The following is an 11,062-nucleotide window of genomic DNA, read 5'->3' as shown; positions in this document are numbered from 1 at the left end:
AAAGGATCGAAAAATGAGGACTAACGCCCGTGAAGAATATCATGTTGATGGGGGAGCGCCAGCATTGATGGGGTCGGTTATTGAAGTAGGGCCTGCCGCAGTGTCGTCCAAATCTTCATGCTCATCCGTGTCGCGCGATGAAGTATATGAGCTGGCCACCAAGGAGGGAACTTTGACTTTCTTGAATTTCTTTGCTGGTGGCTAAGACCAGTCAAAGTCCTGCTTGAGACCCATTTGCTTCGGATCTTCTTCACCATACAGATGAGACAGAACAGCCCAGGTGCGACCGAAGACTTCATGGAGGTAGTAGTGGTTTTTCTTCACTGCATTGTGTGTAGCAGTCATGTTGTGAAGAATTGAACCAAACTGACGCTTAACCCATTTGTGGTTGTGATCGACCCTCTGGTCAAGACTGAGGAGAAGCTCATGATCAGTCATCACCCTCGGAGTTGTGCCTTGAGGATTTTGCTTTGAGGCATTGGCGGCAGAGTCATGGGTGGCAGAGTCATCATTAGTGGAGTAAGATGCAGCTTTGCGAAACTGACCATCCAATGGACGAATGCCTTCATCAATAACAGCAGTGCCTTGCCCTTTTCACCAGCTGAGGAAAATGTCCGTTTGAGGACTTCAATGGGGGAAAGTAGCTGCCATTGTTGAGTGTGTCAGCCTTGTAGTTGAGTGAAGACCTTGTTCTGAGGAATCTCATAATCCAGGGAGCATAAGGCTTCAACTCAAATGGAGATAATGCAACATTGGCCAAAGTCCTCATGAAGAAATCATGGTAGTTGATAGGAACGCCGTGAACGATGTTGAAAAGCAGATTCTTCATGATGCCAACGACCTCTTCTTCATTAGAGTCGTGTCCTTTGATTGGACTCAATGTCTTCGTCAGAATGTGATAGACAGTCCGAGGCACATACAGCAATTCCTTCACGAGGAATTTTGTCCTTGGGGCTTGACCGGGCTTCAGTGGCTTCATCAACACTTGCATGTAGTGATCTGTAAGCTCAGGTTCATGGTATATACAACGAGCAACTTCAAGGGGAGGACTGACAGGCAGGGCATGAAGCAATTCAGAGGCCGGTGCTTTGAAATGAGTATTCTCTGTCATCCAATCCAACACCCACGAGTTCACATCTGTAGCATCTCCTATGATGTGTAGCGTTGCATAGAATTGAAGAATTAGCTCTTCATTCCAATCACAAATGTCTGTGCAGAAGTTGAGCAGTCTAGCATCATGAAGAACGCTGAGGACTGGGGCGAAGCACGGAAGAGATTCCATATCCACATGAGGAATATGCTCATGGTCGAAGACTTTGTCCTTGTTGAAAAGCAGCAAAGAATAGAAGTTGGCTTAGCTGGCAGTACAGAAGCGCTTCCTTCTAAGACGAGCAGAGTCATATGGGTTGTACTCCTGAAGAACACATGCTCATGAAAGAAGTCATCAGCCTTGAACTTTTGCTTCTTGGAGAAAGGATCCTTTGGCTTGGGCTGAGCAGCGTCAGTCAGTTGCATCACAACCTCAAGAATCGCAGTCTCAGGAACCACAGGCTGAGGAATTACAGTTTCTTCTTTAGTCACCACCTGGTTCTTCAATTCTTCAGCAGCTTGTTCATCAGCACAAGTGGCTGGAGTTTCTTCATGAATGGATGGAGTGGTGCGAGGTTCTTCAGAGCCCATTTGAACTTCAGTATGCACTGGGGACTGAGGAATTTGTTGCAGAGGAGTGAACAAAGGAGAATTGGGGTGCTGACTTTCCCAAAAGTCATCGTTCAACACTCGTGTTGTGCTCCCAATGTCCACATCCTCATCTTCTTCACTTAATTCTTGAACGCCTGCCTCTTCAGCTGTGAACTAAGGCATGTGCGATGAGACAACTAGGGTTGAAGGGATTGTATCCACTTCAATTTCATCATCCAATTGCTCTGAAGAAGCAGCAGAAGGAACAACTTCATCGGATCCGCTTGGGATCTCATAGTCTTCACCAAAAGGAACAAGTTCCTTTGATGGCATGCATGAGACTGGAACAGCATCAATAGGATTATCAAAAGAGATTGTCAATTTCTTCATCTTCTTCGGAGCTGAAGATTCTGAAGAAGTTGATGCTTTCGTTTTCTTCACTGCTGCACGCTCCGCAGCCTTGGTATCCTTAGCTTCTAATGTAGAAGGGAGAATTAGACTTGGTGTAGGCGTAGGAGGAGCAGAGGAAATTGGTTAATTTTCTCAGGGACAACTGATGCAGTTGCCCTAGCATGATCAGTTTCTTCAGGCACAGCGGTTGAAGCTTCAGATGGCCTGACTGTTTCTTTAGGCGCAACACTAGTGGTTGCCCTGGCAGTTTCATCAGCGGCTGGAATGCTGTCATCAGCCCTGGTACTCGCAGTTTCATCAGCAGCCTGATTTTCATCAGCAGTGCTGGCATGTTCTTCTATAGGCTAAGCAGATGCCTCAGCCTGAGGAATTTCTTGTTGCGTTGGGGCTGCAACATTTGAGGTAAATCCCTTGGTCAAGTTGACGAATCTGACTTTGGCTCCAAGCTAGTCAGCATAGTAGCGATCAAAATCATCACTCAGATTCTTGATTTCAGATTGAACAGCCACTAGTTCATCAGTAGTCATCTTGACAATATTCTTCTTCAGAAAGCGCTCCTTCTTGTACTGCGGTTTCTTCAACTGCCTGGCCTTCTCGAATTTCCTTTTTTCTTCGCCTATGAAGGCGGTAAGCACGTGACTTTGACCAGGTGTAAGATTGAAGTCGGGCATAGGAGTGTTGGGGTCCTTGTGACAGAGATCAATGAAGTCGAGGATCAATTTGGATCCAAAAGCAGAGGTGCATTTGTGCCTTTGGCTCTAGCGGCCCTTTGCTGTCTATCTCTGATGATTTCAGCAAGTTCCTCATCATCAGCTTTGTCATCATCAGACGGTACTTGAAAGGCGACCTGCTTCTTGTGAGGACTTGGTCTAGTGCCTCGTCCAGCAGTGGCTTGGTCTTCAGCAGAGTGGGGCCAGTTGAGGAATTTGGAGGAGCTGAACAACTTGCAGAGGCTCCTGAGGCAATAGAGATGCCTTTTGTCCTTTGCCACGAGGTGAGGTGCACAGGTGCTGAGGATTTTGAAGGAGGAGATGAGGACTTTGCAACTTGAGGAGATGGAGCATCTTGAGGAATTGGTCGTGAGGGCTTTGCTGAGCTGGGCTGTGAGGTCATTGCAGACGAGCTTGGCTATGAGGACATTAGTGCAGAAGCCTTGGGCTTATGTGCAGGCTTCTTTTGCATAGCCTTCTTAGGCTTGCTAGCAGAGGCCTCAACAACAGCAGCAGCAGAATCTTCATTGAATTTCTTCACTGCTTCTTTAGCCACTTTGGCCAGCTTGGCTTGACGCTTGGCCCATTCCTTGGGAAATTCCTCACCTCTTCTAATGCTTGAGGGATCAGCAACTTGGCCTGGTGCCAAGGGAGGTCTTGGGCATGGAGGGTGTACAGCAAATTTCTTCCTGTACTTAGGAGTTACATATCTGTAATCCCTCCATTCCCTGGCCCACCTCCTCTCAATCTTCTGAATGCGCACTTTGTGCTCATTCTTTGTTTCCTCAGGGGGTGTGCAGTACCCTGCATAGATGTCATCGGGATCTCAAACGCAGTGTTGACTTCATGTTTCTTTCCTCCCTTCTGAGGTTTCTTGAGCTCAGCCATTTTCTTCAGCTGAGGATTCTGAACTATTGAGTTCTCAGATGAGGTGTGCAACTTTTCTTCGAGGAACGCTACAAATGAGTTAAGTTGATGAGAACCTAGTGATTCAGCAACGGACATGTGTACCTGTGAACAGAATATAGTTGCGAAGAATTTTGGGGAGGTCATATGCGTTCTCAGAAGTTTTTGCAAAAGAACAAGTTTGAGGAATTTGACCAGATGAGTCTTCAGGAATTTCACTAAGCGTTCTTTGACTTAGGTTCCAGAGTTGTACAGATTGAAAACCCACACAATTGAGGAATCTTGAAGAAAAATGTTGCTTAGGGAAACAGATCAAGAACAGATGTTATGTGAGGTGTTTAGTGTGTGAAGATTTGAAGAATAAATACCTTTTGAAGATTTTGTAGAAATCATCAGAATCAACAAGGGCAGTAAAAGTAACTTTTAATTACCCTTGACGAAGAACACGACGAACTGTGAAGTGTAGATTTAGAAGTTCCTCAGTTCAGATCTTCCACGCCCTAACTTGACAGAGGAAGACAGCTACGGCAGCGGCGGAGTGAAGAAATCCGTGGCCGGCGCGAGTACGACGGCGACGAGGTCGAGGCAGCGAAGCTCTTCCTCACCGGCGATGATGGAAGTAGCAGCGGCGCTAGGTTTTGAGAGCTCGAGCGAGGGAGTGTGGTCGAGCGGAGTAAAAACGAAGTGAGGAGGGGAGGGGTATTTATAGCCGAGGTGAAAAACCGCTCGTCCGAGAAAATTGGACGAACGTGCCCCTGACCCTTCTCATTCGCACGACATGTGTCACCCACGTACTGAGAGGTGGCGATCGTGTGAGATCGTGGGTGAATAGATAAATCCATCATGGAATGTGGAACGGTTTGAGTGGCCAAAGTCGAAAATTCAGATAAGATAATTTTAATGTTTCGCTCGCAAATTCTTCAGCTGACAAGGACATAGTGAAGATTTTGAACGAGTGTCAAATAGAACGCATATGAAGAATTTGTGAATAGACTGGGTTGAGTTTAGCATAGAGGGGGAAGGGTCCGGTCACATTCACTTAGCAGAAAAGGCAACATGAAGAATTAGGAATAAGTGAATGCTGTGGAGGACTTAAAATCATATATATATATAGCCAATGAAGAACAACAACGGAAAGAGTGAAGACATCGAAAGTTGAAGAAATTGAGCAACTGAGGAATTTCGAAAATGAAAAAAAAACTCAAATTGAAGATTTTCAACTTTTGGTGGTGGCGTGACCCACCGTATAAGAATGATGATTTCAGACACCGCATACAATTGTCGTAGGGCTCTGAGAATCAAATTCTTCGTTAATTTCTTCACACTTAGAGTGTTAGTCTTCATTGATTGAAGAAAAACGTTTCTTCGTGTGTTGCACATCTAATTCATCAATTTTGCGTAAGTGTTAGGATGTGTGTCCTTTTCAAAGGACATTCAAAGATTCTAGGATATTTAGCTCACACCACAACTTGCTAAATCTCTTCTCATCCAAGGGCTTTGTGAAGATATCGGCTAGCTGTTCTTCAGTCTTCACATGCTCAATAGAGATGTCGCCCTTCAACACATGATCACAAAGAAAATGATGACGAATCTGAATGTGCTTTATCTTCGAGTGCTGAACTGGGTTATGAGCAATCTTGATGGCACTCTCATTGTCACAGTAGAGAGGCACATTCTTCATGTTGACGCCGTAGTCCTTGAAGATTTGCTTCATCCATAGCAATTGATCACAGCAAGAACTAGCAGCAATGTACTCAGCTTCAGCAGTAGACAGTGATACGCAGTTCTGTTTCTTCGAGGACCAACAGACCAAGGATCGTCCGAGGAAATGGCATGTGCCTGATGTTGACTTGCAGTCCACACGATCACGAGCATAGTCAGAGTCTGAATATCCAATGATATGAAGAGCCGAGCCCTTGGGATACCATAATCCAAGTGTTGGTGTGTGAGCTAGATATCGAAGAATATGCTTCACAGCCTTATGGTGTGATTCCTTCGGTGTAGCTTGAAATCGGGCACACATGCAAACAAGCATAATATCTGGCCTAGATGCACATAAATACAATAAAGAGCCAATCATGGAGCGGTATACCTTTTGATCAAAGTCAATACCATTTTCATCAGTGCATAGATGGCCATTTGTGGGCATAGGGATTTTGACGCCTTTGCAGTCTTGCATACAGAATTTCTTCAATACATCCTTGAGGTATTTCTCCTGAGATATGAATATGCCATTGCGTTGTTGACGAATTTAGAGACCTAAGGAGAATTTCAGTTCTCCCATCATAGACATTTGATATTCTTCACTCATCATATAGGCAAATTCATCACTATAACGTTGGTCAGTACAGCCAAAGATAATATCATCAACATATATTTGGCACACGAATAATTCATCATCATAGGTTTTGGTAAAAAGAGTTGGGTCAAGTGAACCGGGTTTGAAGCCTTTCTTCATGAGGAATTCCTTCAAAGTATCATACCACGCCCGAGGGGCCTGCTTGAGGCCATAGAGGGCCTTATTGAGTTTGAAGACTTTGTCAGCTTGCTTTGGATCTTCAAAACCTGGAGGTTGAGCAACATATACTTCTTCCTCAAGCTTACCATTGAGGAATGCACTTTTCACATCGATTTGATATAAGATGATATTATGATGGTTAGCATAAGCAAGTAATATGCGAATAGCCTCAAGTCTAGCAACAGGTGCAAAAGTTTCATCGAAATCAATTCCTTCAACCTGTGTGTAGCCTTGAGCTACAAGCCGTGCCTTATTCCTCACCACAAGGCCATTTTCATCTTGCTTGTTGCGGTAGATCCACTTTGTGCCAATGATATTGTGCTTGCGAGGATCTGGATGTTTGACCAGTTCCCAAACGTTGTTGAGCACGAATTGATGTAGTTCCTCTTGCATAGCTTGAATCCACTCAGGCTCCAGAAATGCTTCATCTACCTTAGTGGGCTCTGTGATAGAGACAAAAGCAAAGTGCCCACAAAAGTTAGATAAATGTGAAGCTTTTGAGCGTGTGAGAGGACCTGGTGCGTTGATGTCGCTGATGATTTTCTCAATCTGCACTTCATTTGCAACGCGAGGATGAGCGGGTTGTCGTCGAGGAATTGGATCAGCATTTTCTTCAGCACCATTTTCCTGAGGTGCATCAGCATGATGTTCTTCAAGTTCTGGAATGACTTCTTCAGGAGATTCTTCGGTAGGAATGACATCCTCAGTAGCTTTTAACTTGATGGTTCCTCAAGTGATTTTTCATCTAGCACAGGAGGTAGGTGCTCTCTTTGCGAGCCATTAGTTTCATCGAACCGCACATCTACAGTTTCAACAACTTTGTGGTGAACGTTGTTGAAGACTCTGTAGGTGTGCGAGTCCTTTCCGTAACCAAGCATAAAACCTTCATGTGCTTTCGGTGCAAATTTAGAATTGTGATGAGGATCTCTAATCCAACATTTAGCACCGAAGACTTTGAAATAACTCACATTGGGTTTCTTGTCAGTGAGGAGTTCATATGCAGTCTTCTTGAAGAATTTGTGAAGATATACCCTGTTGATGATGTGGCATGCAGTATCAATTGCCTCAATCCAGAAATGACGAGGCGTCTTGTATTCATCAAGCATAGTGCGAGCCATCTCAACAAGAGTCCTGTTCTTGCGCTCCACGACACCATTCTGCTGAGGAGTATAAGGAGCAGATAACTCATGAGTAATACCAACTTCATCAAGATAGTCATCAAGACCAGTATTCTTGAACTCAGTTCCATTGTCACTTCTGATGTGCTTTATCTTCACACCAAAGTTGGTTGAAGCCCTCGAGGAAAATCGTTTGAAGACTTCCTGCACTTCACGTTTGTAAGTGAAAATATGCACCCATGTGTAACGAGAGTAATCATCAACAATAACAAAGCCATATAGAGATGCTTCATTAGTGAATGCACAATAATGGTTAGGACCAAAGAGATCCATGTGAAGCAATTCAAATGGTCGAGTGGTAGTCATGATAGTCTTCGCTGGATGCTTGGCCTTGGTCATCTTTCCTGCTTCACAGGCTCCGCACAAGTGATCCTTGAGGAATTTGACATTCTAAATACCAATTACATGCTTCTTCTTCGTGAGCGTGTGCAAGTTCCTCATGCCAGCATGACCAAGTCGTCGATGCCATAGCCAGCCTTCTGAAGCTTTTGCAAGTAGACATATAGCTGGTTGTGGTCCTGTAGAGAAATCAACAATATACAGATCTCCTCTCCTAAAGCCTTCGAGGACTTTGGAATGGTCAGCTTCCATGATCACAACACAACAATACTTGCCAAAGACAACAGCCATATCAAGATCACAAAGCATTGAGACTGACATGAGGTTGAATCCTAAGGACTCGACAAGCATGACTTTGTCCATGTGTCGATCCTTTGAGATTGCAACCTTACCTAGACCCAATACCTTGCTTTTTCCTTTGTCAGTGTAGGTGATATGCTTCAGATGTGATGGAGATAAGGGAGTGTCCACCAATAGATTCTTGTCACCAGTCATGTGATTGTACATCCACTATCGAGGACCCACTCTATGGCTTTGGGTTGATCATCCTGCAGATGAATTAGTGCAGCTTACGAACTCATATACTTCATCAGTGAAGAATATGACATCAGATTCATCAGATCAATTTCATCAAGCAATGGAACAGATAAAATAGAATGAGAACGTGAGAAATGAAAATTCATTTCTTCATGATTAGCTTGCGTCCTTTCAAGCATATTCAGGTCTCCAGCAAATTCTTCAGACGTATTATGTTCGTCTGGACACCTGTCCCTGCATAAGAAATTAGTTCCTTTTCTTCACCACCCACATCTGAAGGGGTGGCAAAGAGTTCATCATTCTGCGAGCTCCATAAGAGAACAGTGGCATAGAAGCCAGTCCACTTCGTTCCACATAAGAGGAGTTAGGGTAAGCATATGAATAAGGAGAGAAATTCTTCGAGGACTTATGAACATAATGGTTAGAGGAATAAGGCTCATATTCATAGCCCTTAGTTCTTCCCTGCGAAAGAGAAGCGTTAGCACGATGATGTTCATATGAGGACTTTGATCCTTTTGAGGAATTTGATCCACGTGAGGAATTCGGTCCATATGAGGACTTGGATCCATACGAAGAATTTGGTCCATATGAAGAATTTGATCTCGGGTTCCTATTCTTCACAGGTGGTGTCATGATGACATTCACCTGAAGATATTCAAGGCACCTTTTGGGAACCCAGATTTTCTTCATAGGAGAACCGTTCCTGCAGTTAGTGCCAACATATCTAGCAAATACTTCACCATTCTGATTTTTAAACAACTTATAGTTTGAGTCAAATGACTCATCAGTAGAATGAGGAGATTCACATGTAAAGCCAGATAAAGTAGATGGATCTACTGGAGGTCCCTTTGCAGCAACCCATGAGGCTTTGGGGTACTGCTCAGGCTTCCAGTATGTTCCATCAGCGTTGAGTTTCCTCTCAAAGGCAATACCCTCTTTCCTAGGGTTCCTGTTGAGGATCTGCTTTTTATGCACATCACAAAGAGCCTGATGCCCTTTGAGGCTTTTGTACATGCCTATCATATACAATTCCTTCAGCCCTGCATCGTCAGTGATACTAGCAATATCCTTAGATGAGGATATAGTGATAGCAGAGAGAAGTGAAGAATATGTAGCATTAGAAGTATTTGAACATTCAGGTGAAGAATTAGCAGATTCACGTTCAATGCACTTCAAACATGGAGGAATGAATTCTTCCAGAGCAGCGCTGATTTGTTGAGCAAGTAATGAATCACGCTCCTTCTGAAGATCTTCATCTTAGCTTCTTAAGATCTAACTTTCTTTGAAGAAATTCATAAGAAATCTTCTCATGATCAGATAAGAGAGTGTTATGATGACTTTGAAGATTGTCAAACTTGGACTGAAGTCTCTGAAGATTTTCAGTCAAAGTTTTAGTGTGATCCATTTCTTCACCCAACATATCATCACTTTTGTCTAGAATGTTTTGAACCTTTTCCAAAGCCTTTTGTTGTTTCACAGCAATCTTAGCAAGTTTAGAGTAGCTAGGCTTGAGGTTTTCATCAGATTCATCCTCACTTGATTCAGAGGAGGGATATTTGAGTACCTTGGCACCCTTTGCCATGAAGCAATAGGTGGGAGCGTAGTCATCATTGCCTTCGACAGCCTTGTTGGTGAAGCCATTTTCTTCAGAGTTGAAGATGGACTTGCTGATGAACGCAGTAGCGAGGGCTAGGCTCGCCACACCAGATTCTGACTCCTCAGATGCCTCCTCTTCCTCATGTTCCTCAGATTCAGCTTCAGAGTCCATTTCCTTGCCAATGAATGCCTGAGCCTTCTTAGAGCTGCTCTTCTTGTGAGAAGAGGACTTCGAGGATTTTGATGATGAAGACTTTGAAGATTTCTTCTTCTTCTTTGAGTCATCAGAACTGTAATCCTTGTATTTCTTCTTCTTTAATTCCTTTTCCCACTGAGGACAGTCTTGAATGTAGTGACCAGGTTTCTTGCACTTGTGGCACAGTCTCTTCTTGTAGTCACGGGATGAGGAATCATCACTTCTTGAGGATTTTCCAAAGCGACCACGCCTTGAGAACTTCTAGAATTTCTTCACAAGCATTGCTAGCTCCTGGCTCAGTTCTTCAGGATCACCAAGGCTGCTACCAGAATCTTCACCTTCAGATTCAAACACTGCCTTGGCCTTCAGGGCGCGTGATCTACCATAGCTCGGACCATAGAGATCTCTCTTCTCAGCAAGCTGGAACTAGGACTGGACCAAAAGCTCGTAGTTCGCGAGCTTAATGAGCACTCGATAGTTTGGCTCGTTAAGCTCGGAGCTCGCTTCTTAATGAACAGAGCCAATCATTGATTTCAACTCGTTAAGCTTAACGAGCTTAACGAACGAGCTAACGAGTTTCACGACTAGCTCATTAAGCTCGTTAGTAACAACATGACACATATTTTCATCTTACGTGACATACTTTTTGTAGCACCTCAGCCCATCAATTCAATCTAATCGACATATGAGGCAACAAACTAGTGCATTTCTTTTTGTATTTACCATATTTCATCTTGAATACCACGTCTACACATTCATCATGTATATCATAACACATTATAATCTGTTAACGAGCGCTTGCGAGCCCTCACGAGCTTAACGAGCTTCAAACGAGCCAAGCCGAGCAGGGTTTTCTGCTCGTTAATCTTAACGAGCTTAACGAGCCGAGCCTTAACGAGCACGAGCTTAACGAGTACGAGCTTAACGAGCCGAGCTGCTCGCTAGTCCACCCCTAGCTGGAACTCATGAGTGTTTAGCCTTTCGAGGATAT

This window comes from Triticum aestivum, chromosome 2D (assembly GCF_018294505.1).
Source record: "Triticum aestivum cultivar Chinese Spring chromosome 2D, IWGSC CS RefSeq v2.1, whole genome shotgun sequence".
Taxonomy (NCBI): domain Eukaryota; kingdom Viridiplantae; phylum Streptophyta; class Magnoliopsida; order Poales; family Poaceae; genus Triticum; species Triticum aestivum.
This window is presented reverse-complemented; position numbering follows the sequence as displayed.